Genomic DNA, 19,610 nt, shown 5'->3' with positions numbered 1-19,610 from the left:
AGAATTTCCTTTCCGTTCCATTCCAGTATCACGATTAAAAGGAATTAGGAAAAGTAATTAAGCCAAAGGGAAAAAAGAAAAAGGATAAAATTGGAAAGATTTTTTGAAAAAAGAGGGGTGAAAAAAAAATAATAAATCGCTTTGGATAAATAAACTCACTTTCCAATATTTCCGCTTTCCAAGAAAATAAGGAAGTTTTTCAATTTTATTAAGAAAAAATTAGGAAAAAATATGAAAAACTTTTATCCTATCCTCGACGGGTTACCAATTCCTGTAAATACGTCGAACAAAGAGCAAAACCTAGACTCTAGAGAGAAAGATTAAAACGGAAAGTATTAATTCAAGAATCTCGAAAATCAGTTTATTAAAGTCGCATTCCATTGAATCGAAGGGTGGCGAATAATCGAACGGACAAAGGGGAAGCGGAGAGAGGAGTACTTATTCAGGGACATCTTTTTCTTCGTTCTTTGCGAAGAAGAACCTATTGATTTACCTCGCACCAGGTGCCCGTTTCTTCTCGCGCTTTTCATTTCCATCTCACGGTTTCTCGCCTCCTCCTCTCTCTCTCTCTCTCTCTTCCTCCCCTCCATTCCACTCATCCTTGCTCCCTTTGAGAGCTTTCATAATTTTTCATCTCGAAACGATAACAATGCCATTCGTTAAACCACTCTTTACATAAAATTGTCGCCTATCCATTGTTACTTTTACTCCTTAGTTGCCCGGTGGCCGGAGTATTTAATGGCCGCTGTCGCCCGACTCTTTGTCCTCCGCCGCGATCCGGAGAGGGTTGCGTGTCGTTATTATCACTCGACAATGACGATCGCGTCCCGTGAATTCCGAGATCAATCTTCCCCCGCCCTCCGGTGTTACGAATTTATCTGAAAAAATTACAAAAAAGAAAAATTCTCCAGAATCGCTCTCCAGAGTATTTTCTCGCGAAAATGGAAATTGGACTCTCGATTTTCAAGCGTATTTGCAGGTATTCCTTCAGGAATACGAATACGAAGAATTGATTTTTCGAACGAAGTGTTCATTTACAAAAAAAAAAAAATACATCTCAAAAACAATTTTTACCCTCGAATCTATTCGCGCTTTAAAGAAAGGGGTCAGGAATCCCCCTAAGGGAAGTATCCAAGAGTCATTGTCGCTCTCAACGCAGTATCCACTTGCCGAAAAATAGAGAGAGAGAGCGACTCTCGAAAGTTTTATTCTCAAATATATTCATACCCTGAAGGGATGTAACAACCCTTTGGAGTGTTGGAAGTCTCTCGAGGAACCATTCAAAAAAATAATTGTCACTTTCGACGCGATGTCCACTCGGCGAAAATACGCTTGAGAGCAAGCCTCGCGAGTTTCACTTTCGAAATCGTCTCGGATCGGTTTTCGCAAACTCGTTTACCGCGTCGATGTCAACGCGAATGTCAAAAAATACCCTCGAGAGGGCGGCTCTCGCGAATTTCACACCCTCTTATTTTACAATTTCCGATCGACAATCTCTTTATTTTCTCTCTCTCTCATCATTTATCCAATCCTCGTTTATCCAATATCAAGTCGAGCAGCGTCGAGAACAACGCTCGCAACAAGAATAAAAACAGCTGAATAGAGAGAAGCTCTTTGAGTTTTACTCTCGAATATATACATTCGACCTATGACACGAATCTTTTTTTCCCCTTGATCACTTCCAATACCTTTCCTTTTTTTTTTTTTTTTTTTTTATCCGATATCAACCCCGTACTGTCCAAAGTAGTAAAATAAAATAAAATAAAATAAACTGAACTAGAATAAAATAAAAGAATTAAATAGAGAAGCTTCTTTTATTTATTTCTCAAATATATTCCTCTCCACGACACGACGAATCTTTTTTTTTTTTTTTTTTTTTTTTCCTCTGATCGCTGCCGATTCGTTAATCGGGGAATAGAGAGAGACAGAAACAGAGAAAGAAAGAGAGAGAGAGAGAGAGAGACTAATGCGATCGGGGATAGGGCTTTTGATAATCAATTCGATCGATTGGAGGACGAATTTTCATGGGGGAAAGTCGGGGAGAGAACTTTTTTTTTTCAATCTATTCCCGCGCTGGATAAGGGAGAATCACGTAAGACGAACGATTTCGTGCTCCTCCATTTCTTATCGGCCGCTTCGAGTCTCGGCCGGCGAGAGATTGTCGTGGCAAAGTAAAGAGGATAAATCAGCCCACGGCACTCGCGTTAACGAGAGTAAACGTGCTCGTTTGCCGAATCCAAAAGCTCCTCAACCTCCTTGGCCCATCGAATAAAGGATGGGGTTGGGAGAAGAGGAAAGTAAGTGTATACGTACGCGTTCATGATTGTGTCAAGTTACGGAGTCAAAGTTTGGGTAAAGTTTCTCTCCTTTTGACGTCGCTTCTCCGCCAGAAACTTTGGGAATGCCGCGAGATTACGGAACCAGAGATCATTCCTTTTATCGTGTGTCGGTCTATATTTAAATCGAAATCTTCCTTTCCTTTTTTCTCTTTTTGGCTGTATCTATAAAAAAAATCTACCGAATCGATCTTATCAATTAAATTAATTAAATATAGATATATAATAAAAACAAATGAAAAAAATTCTATATTCTTCTTGCACATGAATCAAACGAATCAATATCGATCCTCAAGTAATATAAAAATACCGAGGATATTATATTCTAGAATAAAAGAAATCCCCCTATTTAATTCTTTCATCTTTTCTTTTTTTCTTTATCTTGGACACTGCGTTTTACATTAAAAGTGTTCAAGCGAGAAAAGATTCGCGTCATGTATAAGACGATATATTCGAAAGAAAGTATTAAACACAAAATCTCAAAATCATTCGAGTTCGAATCGCGCGCCATTTCGGTCGGCCTTTCTAACAGCCTGAGGAAACACGGGTTGGGGAAAGAAACTTGTGAAAGTTGAAAAGTGCGGAACAAGGAAACAAAGGGGAAGGGGAGGTATTTCGCGAGAAGTCGTTAACAAAAAGCGGATGCACAAAGGGTAAGAGGCTCGACGCTACGTATAATTACAGGAATCGAAAAGTTGGTATCCACAGCGACGGCGGCCAAGTCCTGGGGATAATTCAAATTCCTCGAAAACTTAGCGGATATTCTCAGAGCGGGTATCTCGCGGGTTGAAGCGGCCGCAAATTCCTCCACTACTGAAATTGCTGCAACTACCCGGCCCTAAAGGCTTGACAGTTAATGCGAGACGGGGTGAGTTTGGGTTGCACGATTTCGAATTACAATGGTCGGCTAGGTATCGTCGTGGAACACCCGCCAACATCTTTGATCAAAATATTAAAACCGCCATTTTAATCTTGATTCCATTGTCTCTCCTTAGAGAAAGCAACGTATATTGTAGGATCTCTTTCGATCGTGTAACAGAATTCAACGAAGATTAATTTGATTGATTTGGAATGGTAAACCTTTAAATACTTTTAAAGGAGGAGGTTAAAACAAAACAATTTTTCAATTTTTCAATTTTTACTTTTTCTTAAAGATCGCAAGACGATTTCTTCATTTTTTTTTTTTTTTAAATTTCGATAGGAAATTGCGCGCAGACGGGATAGAAGAGGTTGATCACTTGGGGCGAAAGTCGAAAGAAGTGGAGAGATCCTTTGTACCGGATTGAAACGAGGGGTGAAACGTCTTAAACAATGCACCCTCGAATTTCTGAAACCGAAGGTCCGAAAATGCTAGGTTTTTTTCCACGCGAGCAGAAGAACATTTGGACACGTTTTCTCCAACGAATCGATACTTTTTTTTTTTGTTTCCACACCGATGGAAGATCGTCGAGGCGATCACGTTCGGGGATACTGGCTAATAAAAATCGAACGGTGACGAAATTCTCTGTCGAGGAACGAGAAGTGAAACAGCGTGTTCGAGAATTTATACAAGAAGCAAAAAGGAAGATTCCTTTCTCAGACGGATCGATAAAAGATTGGTACAAGATAGAGGGTTAAAGGTGTATCGATCACGTTCGAGCGAAAGAAGAAATCGGGAAAGAATCCTTGTGCATTCGCGCGATTTATACAGAAAGATTCCTTCTTTTTTTCCCTTCGTATAGGATAGAAGGGAAATCGAAATGGAAACCTCGCGCTTGTAATTGTGGCATGGGTCCTCCTGACTGGGGTTGAAACCGGGGAGGGTGAAACGTCTGGAGACTTCGTGCATCCACGAATTTCGACACTGGCAAATTACGCTAACCATTCGTATCCCTCGCATTGTTGGAGGGTTAATACGAGACGTCTGCGCCCTCTCCCCTAATAGCGACTTCAGATTACAATGGAACCGTGGTAACTTGGTGGTAGTAGTCGTACACAGTTGCTCGATTGGTCCCAGCATTACGTTGAGAAGTGTTTCTGTCAGAGACCTTTGCGCTCACGAGTTGCATCAACGTTCATGCTCCTCCCTTCCCTTAATCGTATTTGTACGCGTGGCACGCGTATTTATCCTCCCTCCGCTTTGACGGAATTTCGCGAAATCAGGCTCAACAGTCTAATCGTACTTTCGCAACAAATCGACGTCGCACGAATTTGTTACGAGAAGCAGTAGAGGTAGAGGTGAAAATTTGATAAACGATTAAAGGAAAGAAAAAAATGCGAACGCGAAGACGATAGATGGAACAAGCGGGTAATTTCTCTCGAAACGACCCCCTCTTCGAAATACAAGAACGAAACCAAACGAAAAGATCAACGTAACTTTCTTCGAATAATCTTATATATATATATGAATATAAGTTATATGAATATAACTCGTTTCAAAACATTTTCCATAAAAGGGAGGAAAAAGAACGGCGCGATAAAAATAAGGGAATAAGTGGAGAGAGGGAGAGAGGGGAGGAAGAGGCGTCATTAAAAGAGAATGATTTGGATGGGAAACGATAAAACGCGCAATAGATATAGGATGACGAAACTCCGGCCTCGTTCCCGTATTCAGAAGGCATCGATGAAAAATTTCATCTGCTTAGCTTTGATCGATCTTCCGCGGCACGTCGTCGGATAGAAGCCATTCTTTATCACATCCGTGTCTTTGTATCAAAGCGGAACGAAGGTGATCGAAACTTGGAACACCGAGTCGCGTACGCGTTTTATATTCCCGCGTCACCCTCATTTCGATCATTCACATTCGCGAAGAGAAGGAGGAATCTTTGCCTCGATAACTATCCCGTATTAGATTCTTTGACGTTTGCCATCACCTCGCGAGAACACATCGCACAGAGAAATTATTTATTCTGTGATAGGAAATGATCGAATAATTTCGCTTTAGTTGTGAACGCGTTAATCGTTTCTAATTTCTTTTCTGTTTTTAAATATTTTATTTTGGCATCGAAAAGTTTGAAATCGATTGTATTAGAAAAGTTAGGTTAAGTCTTTGCTTCGATAATTATCCTGTATTAGATTCTTTGATGTCTGAGAAATTATTTATTCTGTGATAGGAAATGATTGATTTCGCTTTATTTGTGAACACGTTAATCGTTTCTAGTTTCTTTTCTGTTTTTAAATATTTTATTTTGATATCGAAAAGTTTGAAATCGATTGATTAGAAAAGTTAGGTTAAGTCTTTGCTTCGATAATTATCCTGTATTAGATTCTTTGATGTCTGAGAAATTATTTATTCTGTGATAGGAAATGATTGATTTCGCTTTATTTGTGAACACGTTAATCGTTTCTAGTTTCTTTTCTGTTTTTAAATATTTTATTTTGACATCGAAAAGTTTGAAATCGATTGTTCTATTAAAAAAGTTAGGTTAAGTTAGAAAAGTTAGGTTAAATCTTTGCTTCGATAATTATCCTGTATTAGATTCTTTGATGTCTGAGAAATTATTTATTCTGTGATAGGAAATGATCGATTGATTTCACTTTATTTGTGAACGCGTTAATCGTTTCTAATTTCTTTTCTGTTTTTAAATATTTTATTTTGACATCGAAAAGTTTGAAATCGATTGTTCTATTAGAAAAGTTAGGTTAAGTCTTTGCTTCGATAATTATCCTATAGATTCCTTAGATTTTTTGATGTCTGAGAAATCATTTATTCCGTGATAGGAAATGATCGATTAATTCGATAATGATTCGATCGATCAATAAATTTTGTTTTATTTGTGAACGTATTAATCATTTCTGTTTGTTTTTTTCTGTTTTTAAATATTCTATTCTAACATGGAAAAGTTAGGTTAGGAAGTCTTTGCTTCGATAATTATTCCGTATTAAATTCTTTGATATCTAAGAAACTATTTATTCCGTGATAGGAAATGATCGATTATAATTTCGCTTTACTTGTGAATGCGTTAATTTTTTCTATTTCTTTTTTTTTTCTTTATATTCTATTTTGATATCGAAAAATTTGAAATCGATTGTTTCATTAGAAAAGCTTAGGTTAGATTAAGTCGACGATATCTACATCGTACATTGCAAATTCATTTGTGTAACATACAAATTTCTTTTGAAAAAAAGATCTTTCACCAATCTAATACTAGAAATAAAATATTCCTTTATTTTACGTACGGATTGTTTAAAAGCTGGATTAAGTTGAAATAACAAATCTGCAAATCACACAAAAACAAAGAAGAATATTCTTTCACCTATAGATTGTTTAAAGATTAGATTAAGTTAAAACAATATTCACAATCTTCTTGCATAAATTAGTCTCTGAAACTTGAAAGATTAACTATATCACTTGCACTCGAACGAAAAGAAAAATTTTCTTCTTTCGAAAGAAACGAGAAGACTTTTGATCGAGCCAAGAACAAGAACGATATAACGAGAAAGAGGAAGAATATTTCTCTCGAATATAGATTGTTTAAAAGCTGTGTTTAGATTGTTAAAAACAATATCCGGAAACCTTTGCGCATAAACCGCAAATTTCTTTTGACTAAAAATGAACGGTGTACATTCAACAACAAGAAAGAAGAACCTTCCCTTTCAGCTTACATCGAGACATCTCCGTTAACAAATTCACCGCGAACGATAAATATTCCTTCCGACAAAAAGAAAGAAAAGAAGAAAAGAAAAGGAAAAAAAGATTCTTTGAAGCACAACAATGAAAGAAAGAAAAACAACATTCCTTTCACGTACCAATTATTTCAAGCTTAAGCTATATATTATATCGGATACGCGATTAAACTATCCTAATCCGTGGAACACGTGGCACGAGATTGCGTGGAACGCAGAGATTGGTTAATACAGGGAGAACTAGCCATCCTCCCCCTCTCCACCGCCACCTGAATATTTATGCGTTCCACGCAGGGGCGGTAGGAGATAGCCGGAGACACAAAAATATCCCGCGGACTGGCCAGACATAGTAAACACAAATTTATTAACGGGTTCTCTCCGCCACTCGGAAAAACGAGTCCCCGCTCGAGAGACACGCCGGGGGTCATTTTCCCATTTATCAGGATTAAGGATCCCCTCTCCCCCTCCCCCGGCTCCCGGGGATGATTCTCGCGGAAAATTAGCGGAATGAGCCTGTCATGAGCCGGATCCACCTGCTGGAGACCGGAATTAAAAGGTGTGGAGCACGCGCGATTCATTTGGAGAGGGAGGCAGGCCGCCTCTCATAAATATCGCCGCGATTAATCCTCCGGATAAAGTTTCGAAATCGTAAATCCATCGAAGATTTCATTTTTCTTTTCTTTCTTTCTTTCTTTCTTTCTTTCTTTCTTTCTTTTTTTTTTTTGTTTCTTTTCTTTTCTTCCATTTTTCGTGTTCCATTTATTAATTTCTCGCCCTATATCGATTTTTCGTTCGTCTCTGGCACCGATATCTGCGCGTGAGGATATTATTTTTAATAGTTTTTGTACCAATCTGTCTGTCCACGGTAATGATATTAACGTAAATAATATTTTATATACACTTTTCTTCAGGATTAATATATAATAAGGATTTAAGAGTTCGGAGTTGTGGATATTCTTGAATGCTGATAAGCGAAAATAAGCGAAAGAAAGCGTTACATTTCAAGAAAAAAAAGTGAAAAATTATTTAATTCGATCACTACGAAATTCCCCTTAGCTTTTTTTTTCTTTTTTTTTTTTTTTCACATTGAAACGTTAGAAGTAAACCACGTTTTATATTTCCGTTTCGTTTCGACACATCGGTTGCCTCGTATCATTGCATCGTAAAGCGATAGGGGGTTACGAACGACGTCTAGTAGGCAGGAAAGTTCTGATGAAACTCGTAACAGGCCAACCCCCTCTTATGCCGCCAACCTACCCTTGTGTCGATGATCGATGAAACCGTTACATAAACTAGACGTTACCCTACCTTATAGGGCCTCTAAATGCAGAATCATCTCTCTCTCTCTCTCTCTCTCTCTCTCTCTCTCTCTCTCTCTCTCTCTCTTTTTCTCTCTCTGTCTTTCTGGAAGGAAGGAAGGAAGCGTTCAAGTATTCACCTAAATAAACCGATACCAATTGGGAAGTTGGCGAACGCGAACAAGGTTTTTAGCTCCATCCCGTTTCTTCCCGGATCCAAGTTTCCCTTGGCTCGTGAACTTGTCCTCGTTGTTAACTAGTTATCAGAATAAATCTTCGTTTAATTAATTATACGAGAAATAAATAATCCTCCTCGTCGAGGAGGAGGAGAAAGCACGCCGAGAGAAGAAACTTGAAAGTCTCTCGAGTTTCTTCGACCTTGTTTCTCTATATAAACGTCGATAACAACGCGGTCGAATATACGTATAAACCAGCTCTTACCTTGTAATAATAAAATCCGCCGTCTAGCATTAACTCAACCTCCTCCCTCGAAGAGGAATAACGCAGAAGTTTGTCATTTTCTCGCGCTGTAATGATAAAGTCGACTTCTATATTCGTATACTTCTTCCACGAGCGATAAAGAAATAATTGGAAAAAATTTGTGGAAGCCGGTCGCGGGATTGGGATCGGTTGAAATTTCGGAGGAATGCGGGGGAGGTTATCAAAAATAACGATTGAAAATTATTACGATGCTCTAGTTTCCACGGTAATAATCGAAATGAGAATCATCAGAGTCGCGGAAAATTTGATATCGACCGATTGTGTTATCGAACGATGATATAAAAATTAAAATTCTTTCGAACGTTAAATATAAACGAGATCGCCGATTGAAAGAGAGAGAGAGAGAGAGAGAGGGAATATTTATAAAATTTCTGCCGCTTATTAGAACGCTAGAATTCTAATCTGATAAATAAATGTGTAATCTGATAAATCTGATAAATACGATAATCTGATAGATAAGAAGGAAGAAGAAGAATTTGATCGAGAACGTTTTATAAAGCTCTCCTATCCAGTTTTCGAAAACATTCTTTTGAGCATTCGATAAGAACGTGATTTTTCCAATTCTCTTGAAATATTTATTTTCCTCGAAACGAAAATGGAAAACGAGATGTAAGTATGTGGTATAAGGGAATAAGTTGGAAACAAATACTTGTGCTTTATCTTCTCCATTAAGAGACATAGCATAGCCTTATTGAATATTAACAGAGGTATGAAACAAGTATATTCTTGCTGTTATAACGGGAATATAATAAACCTGTTAAATCGAGCGAATTCTTCGATTCAAGTTGACCTTTATCCTTCCTTATAATAATAACTTTATTCGCGTTTAAAGCTCTCCCGCAAATCGGCTATCGCGGATTGAAATTCGATGAAGTGTCGGGGGAAGAGGATATTTCGAGAGATGTTGAGAGAGCAAAGGAGATTTTAAAAATTTGTGTCGTTCGAGTGTCGTTTTCGTTTCGAAAGAGGAGAAAAGAAAAAGAAGAAGAAGAAGAAGAAGAAGAAGAAGAAGAAGAAAAGGGGAAGGAAAGGAAAAGGCAAACGCATTCAAAGAAAAAAAAGGAGGAGAGGAAAGAAGCTTTTTTTACTTTTCATTTCTTATCCTATGCCGTGTTCAAATTTCGAATTGTACAAGAATCTTAAAAAAAAAAGGGGGAGGAAAGAAGCTTCTTTTACTTTTCATTTCTTATCTTATGCCGTGTTCAAATTTCGAATTATACAAGAATCTTTAAAAAAAAAAAGGGGGGAAAAAGAAGCTTCCTTTACTTTTCGTTTCTTATTCTATACCGTGTTCAAATTTCGAATTGTACAAGAATATTTAAAAAAAAAAAGGGGGAAAAAAGAAGCTTCCTTTACTTTTCGTTTCTTATTCTATACCGTGTTCAAATTTCGAATTGTACAAGAATCTTTAAAAAAAAAAAGAGGGAAAAAAGAAGCTTCCTTTACTTTTCGTTTCTTATTTTATACCGTGTTCAAATTTCGAATTATACAAGAATCTTAAAAAAAAAGGGGGAGGAAAGAAGCTTCTTTTACTTTCCGTTTCTTATCCTATGCCGCGTTCAAATTTCGAATTGTACAAGAATCTTTGACTTCTAAAGTTTCTTCTAACGTCCGAATTGAAGGTAAGGTAAATGAAGAGAGGGCCTGTATCCCTTCGTCGTTCGAATGGATTTTACAAGATACGTGTTTGCATAAATCGTGTTGCATATCCACGCCACTCGAAACGCTGCTCGGATAAACATTGTGTTGGCGTGTTTGTACATCGTACAAACATACGGTTTCGCGGAATACAGACGCACGAGATATCGCATGAGAAGGTATGCATCCTCGAATTCGAGCACGCGCAAACACCTCTTCTAATTTCATTCCATTCGATTCGAAATCCTAGTTTTTTTTTCAGTCAAAATATATAAATAAATCGGATACGATTGAAAAGAAAAAAGATTAAGATAACTCGAGTTTTTGTTCAAGAGAAGCTTCGTTAATTACATTTGTCGAAACTGGGTTTATTTTAAATTTTCAAAAATTCTTTAATCTTTTCTTGCGATCGCTTTCTTAAATTTGAATATTATTTCATCTTATCAATCACACGCGAATTATCTATTCTCTTTTCAATCGCCGATATTTCGTCGAATCGTCAATATTTTTCTAAACCTTCACCCTTATTTTTCCAAATATTGGAAATACGAGTTACTCCCGCCCCATCCAGTTTTTTTAGTTTTTCAAATTTCGTCGAATCGCTTTTCTCCGACAATATAACACAATGTTATACAAACAAATTTCATTTCACCGAAATTTCTTGACGTTCTCTCGTCACCTCACGTCATTGCATCGACGAGAAATGAAAATTCTTCAAAGAAATTTGAAGAAAAAAAAAAAATCTTCTTTGACGCAAACGATAATTGGCGAGATATATTGTTATGGAGAGGAGCGTACACGTCGAATCGATGGACGAGGACGCATAACAGGCAGCAGACATAAAAAGGAACTTGGTTGTCACTCGTTCGCGTTAGCAGCGCAAAGAGCGTTTGTTAGTTACCGGTAAACTCCTTGGGGCTAGACAGCGTTGGGAGGAGCGCGAGAAAAGGTCGAGCGCACAAGTTATCTTGTGAAAGCGCAAAACCCCTTTGGCCCTCGGGCAAGAAAAGATCTCTCGGTTGAAAGTGTCGCTACGTGACACGAAATTGTTTGGAATACCTTTGTTCCGTCCGAATAACAGTTCTATCTTTCTACAAGTGCTAATTAAAACGGCGAATTTTTCGATAAATAACTTCTTTCTTTTTTTCTTTTTTTTTTTTTTGCCCTCTTTATTAATTGCTCGAGTTTTTGCTTTCCACGCACTACGTACGGTATGGATGAAGAATTGGGATACACGGAGAGATAATATTAATATTATTGGATATTTGAATATTAGATAGAAACGAGTATTTTTTGATATCGCTGATTAACCTTTAATTCTTCCACTTCTTCCACTTATAGATTCAATTACTTAACTTTGAAATCTGAAAACGGTAACGATATAGAATTTTATTCCAATCAAATTGGAAATTAATTCATCCAATGAAAATGAATGTATCATAGTTTTTAAAAAAGAAATCATTTCCATTAGGAATCCTTCAATTTCTTTCGTCCTCGTCCATCCGGATTCAATTAATTTAATGAAACGTATGACGTCTAATGATAGAAATTCGCTTCAACCAAGTCGAGATTAATTCAATCTACGTGAAAATCTATACACGTGCGAAAGGACTCGAATCGAAACGTAACTACAAACGTCTTTCTATATATATATATATATATATAGATCCACGTTTGATTATCGCCAGCTTTAATTCAATGACAATTCCACGTCTTTGACTTTCAGTCAGCACCACGAGACCTATCAAGTTCCGTTTGAAATCGTTACGTCCTGCTATTTCCATTGCAAACTCGTATCTAGCCGATCCTCCCTTGTCTATTCGAAATTTAATCTAAACTAGACGTACTAAAACAATCCATATCGATAAAAATAAATCTCTCGATTCTTCTCCAAATGATCGTGAACGAAAGAGAAAAAGAAAAGAGAATTACGATTGAACGATCGAAACACGTTTGGAGCGAAATTTCATCTTTAAGACGATCGAACCGTGAACCGTAATTTCATATGGGATTCCCTATATTTTCCCTAGGGAATTGCACAACGTGGTCTACAACGCCCCGATGCCCGGAGACGAATTAGCCGTGCGGGACACGGCCTTAAAGTCATTAAATGCGTTTCACACAATAAGCGAACTCATTAAACGGGAAATAACGAACAAACGAAATTATGAAAAAAAAAAAAAAAAAAAGAAAAAAAAACCGGTAAAGAAAACTTTTAACTCGCCGTAACTCGAGCTCGGCCTGTCCGGCTCGAAGTTATAATTAAAAGCGCGATGAAAATGAAGCGGTAATTAAAAGGAAGTGGCTTACGTAATCGAGATAAACGAACCTCTACGGTTCACGGTCAACGATTACTTTTTCATCGATCAAAAAGTTCAGAACGATCCTTCACTTTCTCCTCCTCCTCCTCCTCCTTTCACTCCTTGTCCCGTCGACGAGATCCTGCACGACACGATCGCAACACGCCAGCCTCGTTTACAAAATGGCCGCGAGTAGAACGAAAATTATATACATACATATATATATATATAAAACGTTGGATATCGGTTCAATGACAACAAAGATAACAAAAGACGAAAGAAACAAAGATGTATGGACGAGAAAACGAACGTTGAAGCGTTCCGTTTCAATTGGAAAATGTTTTATAATCCAACTCTTTTCGAACTCGTCACACCATTTCCTTTCAAACGCTTTCTCTTTCTTAAGAAAAGAGAAAAGAATAATCGAGCAATGTGATTCCAGATCTGAACGAAAGCCACACTCGTCGCCTCGAATCTAAATGTTGCCCGTCGATCTCGAGTCGAAGATTGTCAATTTGTCGCCAATCTCGTAAATATTTCAGATGGGCAAACGAGAAAGGACCCTCGGTATCGAGTTACAGCTGGGTGGGGCAACCTCTTGGCGGTTGGTGGAACGGGGCCGGAACAAAATCCGTTTGGGATTTGAATAATTTTTGTCCCTTATCGTGAGCGCGGCAGGAAACGAGGCCACTGGTAGTTTTGCCGGAAGGCAATAAATTATACTTGGAAATATCGAGCAGCTTCGACTCTCCCTGTGACGCGCGCAACTTTTGAATTCGAATAATTCTAACCAAGGATTAACAAGAGTTAATAGTTAGCCGCCTGGAACTTTTCATCGTGGCTCATTTCACGATTGTTGTTAATTTTTTTCGAAGCGAGAAAAATCATCGACGGAATTCAATGGAAAAATATCGTCCAATTTTTTCTTTTTTTCTTTTCTTTTTTTTTTTTTTGTTCCATATAGCGTATCGTTTGTTGTTGATCAACGAATGTACATCGTCGAAAATAATGTTGGCGGCCGCGAGAAATATTTTTCGGTTGTTGTAGCAAATTGTGGGCGGAAACCGGAAACCGGAAAAGTCAAACGGACGATCCAATTTCACTTGTTCGACCGGGTTTGACGTTGTCAGAACGTAGGCCATGATGGAGGGGGGATTAAGCGAATTAAACCGTGTATGATGTGGGCGAAAGGGATTTTCAACGCAGTCGACCACCGGCGTGACGGTTTCCGAGAGACTACGATTTAATCGAGCTCTTGGCCCCTGGCTCACGCAGCCGCTATGATTCCTATCCACCGGTAATTACAGTGTCTCGTTAACTGACGCGTGACCAACGTGTCACAATTATAAGAGCAAGTGTCCAGAAATTGTCTCTTATCTCCTCATCTTTTGATCGTTCATCGAAGAGAAAAAGATCGTACGATTTGAAAATTTTATTAGTTTCTTTCTTTCTCGGACGCTCTAATCAAACTCTACAAAATGCACGTAATTTAAATCTTGCAAATTTAAATGCACGTATGTTTAAATCTTCAGATCATCACGAGTATTCCAATTTTCCTTTCCAATTAAAATTTTACATTAACGTTAATATTTCATCATTCTTTTCTTTTAAAATTTTCCATACTCTCGTATCTCGTGCAAAGTGCACAGATATCGCTCAAAGATCAAAAGACGCGCGAAATTTTAAATATTTCGATCTCTTTCAACTATGTTATCCTGTTACGAGAAAAAAAAAAAACTTCAAATCCCATCCATTCGAAAATTCGAAAATCCAAAAACTTATCATCAAGAATCTCACGATTTTTCAGAGGAGAGGGAAGGGTTTGAAAATAGTTTTTCGCTGTTCCGTTCCTCTCATTTCATCAAGATCGCATCGTCGCCACGGCCGCGGCTTCCCATTAGCCCCTGAAAAGATGTTTTTCCGCGACAAAATGATATTTCCTCCCTTAAGGATGTGTTGGTGCAGCCCTCGTGGAATTCATGGTCGAGGAAGGGAAGCTGAAACCGGTGTCGCCTTGTTACGATCCGCCATTTTCCCATCCGTGTCCGGTGCAACTTGGAAAAAACCTGGGATCGTGTAAAAAAATCCTTTTGTCCTTTTTTTTTTTTGGCAATTGAACTATCATCGATTCGATCCGAAAATCTCGTGTAAGTTAATCTGGACGAGGCAAATTGTATCACACGTGTGTCACAGGTGTAACCAGCTCGAGGAACTTGTATTAACTCGTTAATATTTCGTTAATATTACGGAGGAGAGAAGTATTATAATTAAACGTTACAATCGGTGTCCGTGTCAAATCGTAACAATCCCATTTTCCAAGTCGAAGTACGAATAAGTCTGGAGAAAGTTCCATTCCTCTTTATCTGTATTCCACGAGTCATTAATTAAGAAAACGTCGGAAGCAGATTTTCTTCCAAGACCTAGTTCCATCCAGGTTGTAATTGTTCCCTAATGTAACGATGATGCATTGTTAATAAACGAGTGTCTGGCCACTTTCTATTTTTTTCTTTTAAACGCGGTGCAAAAGACTTGTCGTGATTTACGTTTATTTATTCGCGTTGCAGTTGAAAGATGTTAATAAAACGATTGAATAATTCTCGAATTTCGAGGGATTACGAGGGATTACGAAGTAATCGATCGAGAGATTGAAAAAGAAAAATGGAGGGGGGAGAGTCAATTGTGTAAGTGTCTTTTATCGATTTTCGTTACGATTTATCTGGATCTCGATGGATCCAGAGATTTATGATTTCCAGAGAAAAAAACAAGTCGAAGAAGATGGCGTAATTCGTTCGTGTTCACGTCAAAATCTGGAAAACCGAGTCCCTGTTATATCCCGTTGACACCGGTTGACAAACGTTGGCCAGCGACAACCGACAGCTGACAGTTGGTCGGTCGGTGCACCATGGGACCATCCCTCCTGTGCATCTGGTTTACCGTACACCAATCACGTAGCGACCTTGTTGAATTAACCCACCACATATACACACATACACACATGCATATACGCGTGAACATATCTGAAATACATAAGTTTCCATGTAGTTACGTAGTTCCATGTACCAAAAAGTTATATTTACAATCGAAATACGATATCTTTCATAAGATAAACAATTCGTCCAAATTTTGTTGATAAATTACCTCGTTTATTTCAAAAGGAAATTTTAAAAAACAGAAGCCAACAAATTTTATTTTGTAAAATATGTAGGAAAATTTCAATTAAAAGATCGTAATAATAAACGACGATAAAACTTTTCAATTTATCTATTCTGTATCCTCATCAGATCTTGAAGCGTTATACTATACCTGGAAGAAATTTAATTATATCTAAATTATAAAAAATATATAATTATATATATATATATATATTATATATTATATATATATAATTAATATAAATTAATATATATAATATATCTAAATTTAATTATATCTATGAGAAAGAAAAAGAAAGAAAGAAAGAAGAGAAAAAAGAGAGAAAAAATGAGAATCGTGAAAAAATGCATTAACTAAGGCATCCGTGTAAATAAAATAGGTTAGAAATAATTGGCCGCTCGAGAGAAGGCTCTCGCTTTATCGGTGTGATTCATTAACAAATTGAGAAAAAATGAAGAAAAGAGGAAGAAGAAGGAAAAAAAAAAAAAATCCTTCCTAAATGTAAATATGTCAAGGAGTGCGGTATATCTAGCGATATCTACACGCTAATTGATTTAACCCCGAAGATAATTACGTTCCATAATTAGGTGTGATATATATAGGTGGGTAGGAAGCGACCAGTAGCAATTTGCTTTTCTCTCGATAAGAGCGCGGCGTGATTGGCTCGTGGTACCCCTCTATTCCTGGCCATCGGGTAAATCAAGGCCGCCACGTAAATCCGTGCCTCTTTGTGCGCGCGAAAGCGACAAGGCAAAGAGAGAGAGAGAGAGAGAGAGAAATGTCGTGCTTTATATTATCACAATCCCCTCTCCCTGTGCGCGAGTTCATTGAAACGGATGAACACACGTGGCGGTGGGGGGGACGCGGTTAGCCTGAATTAAATACGCTTATCCTACGCACGAAAGAAAGAGGATCGCGCATGAAAAGGCGCTCGATTAGGGAAAGTTCGAAACGGATCCTTTCCGCGTAATATTCTTCTTTGAAAGAAAGGATTTTCGCCCCTGCGCTTCATCGCGCCAATTTTTTGCCAGACTTTTCGAAAGATTTATACACCGACCCCCATACAAATTAGAAATAATGCGCAATTCTTTTACCCTGCCTATGAATTCTCGATATAACACTTCCTCCCCCACTTTTGGTTTTCTTCGACCGATTAATAAATTAAACTAGATTCTAGTTTTAAAAAAGGAAGGGAAGGGTGGAGGGAGGGATATTCCAAGGGAAATCTTGGCGGGTTGATGAAAGCGGAACAGTATTCTTCGCTTAGCCGAGGTATAAACTTTTCTTAACCCTTCTCTCCCTTTCCTAATCTTCTCGGAGTTAATTTAATTATCGCGAGAAAGCGCGAAGTTTTTTCGAAAAAATTATAATGAAACAGGGGGTGACGAAGTGAATTCGAAGTGAAACGAGAATTTTCTTTCCATTCGAGAGAAGGAAGAAAGAGAATCGTGGAGAGTTTATTTATTATTATTGTTTAGGATTCAAAGGTTTTTCTTCGAAATTGTTCGTTATTGGCGAATCGGTTGCATCAGAAAACGCACAATGATTCGAATGATAGGGTCTAATAATTTTGAGCTTATATATGGAGATTTAATTTTTAGAAAATAATTTGCTACTTTTTATTATGATTTATTATTTCTTCAAAAAATGTAAAAATATAACTAAATGTATAAGAAAAATTAACGTTGCATTTAATTAGTATAGAACAAGAAAGAAGATGCACAATAATCAATACATAAAAATACAAATATACAAATATTGAAAGATTGAAAAAAGAATAAAAAAATTGTCAACTAAAGTTAGGAATTATATTATATTATTTCTCGTTTCTCTAAAATATAATAAATAAACAATGATATAAATGCAATATACAATAACTTAAGATTAATTCATAAATATCAGTGGCTAGATTAAAGAATCTTAACTTTAGTTTTAACAATTTTGCAAAGTTTTGCAAATCAAATGTGGCAGTAAAAAAAAGTAAAAAGTTTCTACTTTTTATATATCCAACTCTTATCGCGTGGAACTACATGGAATATATAAAAAAATCATTGACAAATCATTCGTGAATTTCTATCATGAAGTAATTACTTAACTGTAAGCTTACAAAAAAAAAAAAAAAACTTATAACTTATAAGGATTTAAATTAAAATAGATGTTTCGAAATGTCATACCCGTTATAAAATTGAAATTTAAACGCTTGTTAATAAATTTACAGAATATTTCTCATGTGTTGAAATTGATCCTGACCGATCGGTTATCGATCAATTCTCTGCTTATATATTTCGTTCAATTTGTAAAAAGAGGATTTAAAAAGAGGATTAAAAATTTTTATGCGTTATGGTTATTATATACGTTGCATTGAAACAATTATTTTTTATAAATTTGAAAACGAATTTTGTCCAATTTTAATACGTCGATTTCGAAGGATTGCGCGACGCCTCCGTGCATCGAACTCTGGAATTATTAGTGGAACAGGTGTGCTCTAACAGGGAACTCGGCGGCGTCAATCTCGATCAATTTCGTGCTACGTAAGCGGAACGACACGGTAATTTTCGAAGCGGATAGAAGAAAAACAAGGATCAAAAGGGCTTCCCTCTGGAAAAATGTATACGTGACAACGTTGACAACGTTGAAAATATGCGAGGCGGAAAAAGTTAATTGAAGGGGCTGTTAATTCGAATTGTCGGGTGTCGTTACTCGACACGGAAGTTTTGCAATTGGATCAGCCGAGCGTCATTGATATGTTAAGTCGATTAACGCCGCGCACCTTTAACGCCCAACACTCGACTGGATTAACCATAGAACGATCAAGGATGGATTGGTTTCGGCCGTTTCCGAAAGGAATTCGAAACGTGTTCCCGACTTCTTTCGAAAAAAAAAAAAAAAAAGAAGAATACGAGGTTTGTCGAGTAAAATCCGATTTTCGTCGGAGAGCGTGTATATTTGTTAAATGATTGCTAGATAAAATAACGAGGATTATTGGGTCGAGTTTCTTCGAAATTAACCGTTGTTCCCTTTTAAGTAACCTCTCCGAGTAACCTTTAATTTATCACCTCGTAATTGTAACTCACGACAATAGATCTTTATCTCTTAATTTTCAACAGTCGATTAAATTTGAATGCAAGATAGGGATAACCCTCTCGCAAACTAATTCCAAATTTCAGCTTTCGAACTATCGAGAACTATCGTATTATTCTTCACCGCGATTTGCAAAATTACCTAATAAAATATTATTTCCCCGAGTGTTACGAAGTGTTTCTCGTCCTATTTCCTTTCCGTGACTCGCGCCAATCTTCCTATTTTATCCTCCGTCAATGAACCGATAGTTTCGCTCGGCACAACAACTTTTATGGAAGTTTTTCACGCTCGATATTTCCGATCATAACGCGCGTAGAAGCTTCGTTGTCGATAAGATTCGTTAACTCGTGCATTATGTATGCGCGATATTTCGTTCGATGACGAGGGGGATATTCGTCAATTTGTTTCAATTCGATTCGATATCGCATCGTAGGCAGATGTAACTCGTCGTTCGAAAATAGTTTTTTTTTTTTTTCTCGATTAACATCGTGTCGCTCAATTCGATATTAAATTTTTTTTTCTTTTTTTTTTTTTTATCAATCGGGCAGAAATACGCGCAGTTTATTACGAATTTAAGTGAGAATGCTGACATTTGAAATAAACGCGTCGAAAAAAAATGCGACGAGAACGCGTTAAATTCAACGCGGCTGTTCAACAATTTCCGTTTCGAGAATTTTAAATTCCTAAAAAAAAAAAAA

At 37.3% G+C, this 19,610-nt stretch overlaps 1 protein-coding gene across 3 annotated transcripts in view; it reads right to left on the bottom strand.

The window, feature by feature from the left end:
• The window catches only part of LOC122713183 (zwei Ig domain protein zig-8-like), a 281,302-nt gene that overhangs the window by 67,511 nt on the left and 194,181 nt on the right, over positions 1 to 19,610 (bottom strand). Inside the window, exons 1-2 of one of the 3 annotated variants that reach the window (XM_043933395.1) lie at positions 8,681 to 8,905; positions 8,380 to 8,495 (exon numbers count right to left, since the gene is read on the bottom strand). The exons of the other annotated variants lie outside the window; for them this stretch is intronic. The gene's annotated coding sequence lies outside the window, so the exon portion shown is untranslated. Of the gene's footprint in view, positions 1 to 8,379; positions 8,496 to 8,680; positions 8,906 to 19,610 lie in introns of those variants that run through there. 3 annotated transcript variants of the gene reach the window in all.

This window comes from Apis laboriosa, unplaced genomic scaffold, assembly GCF_014066325.1.
Source record: "Apis laboriosa isolate Shangri-la unplaced genomic scaffold, ASM1406632v1 scaffold23_cov150, whole genome shotgun sequence".
NCBI classification, from domain to species: Eukaryota; Metazoa; Arthropoda; class Insecta; order Hymenoptera; family Apidae; genus Apis; species Apis laboriosa.
Note: the sequence above shows the minus strand (reverse complement) of the source record. Positions and strands in the feature narration are given on the sequence as shown.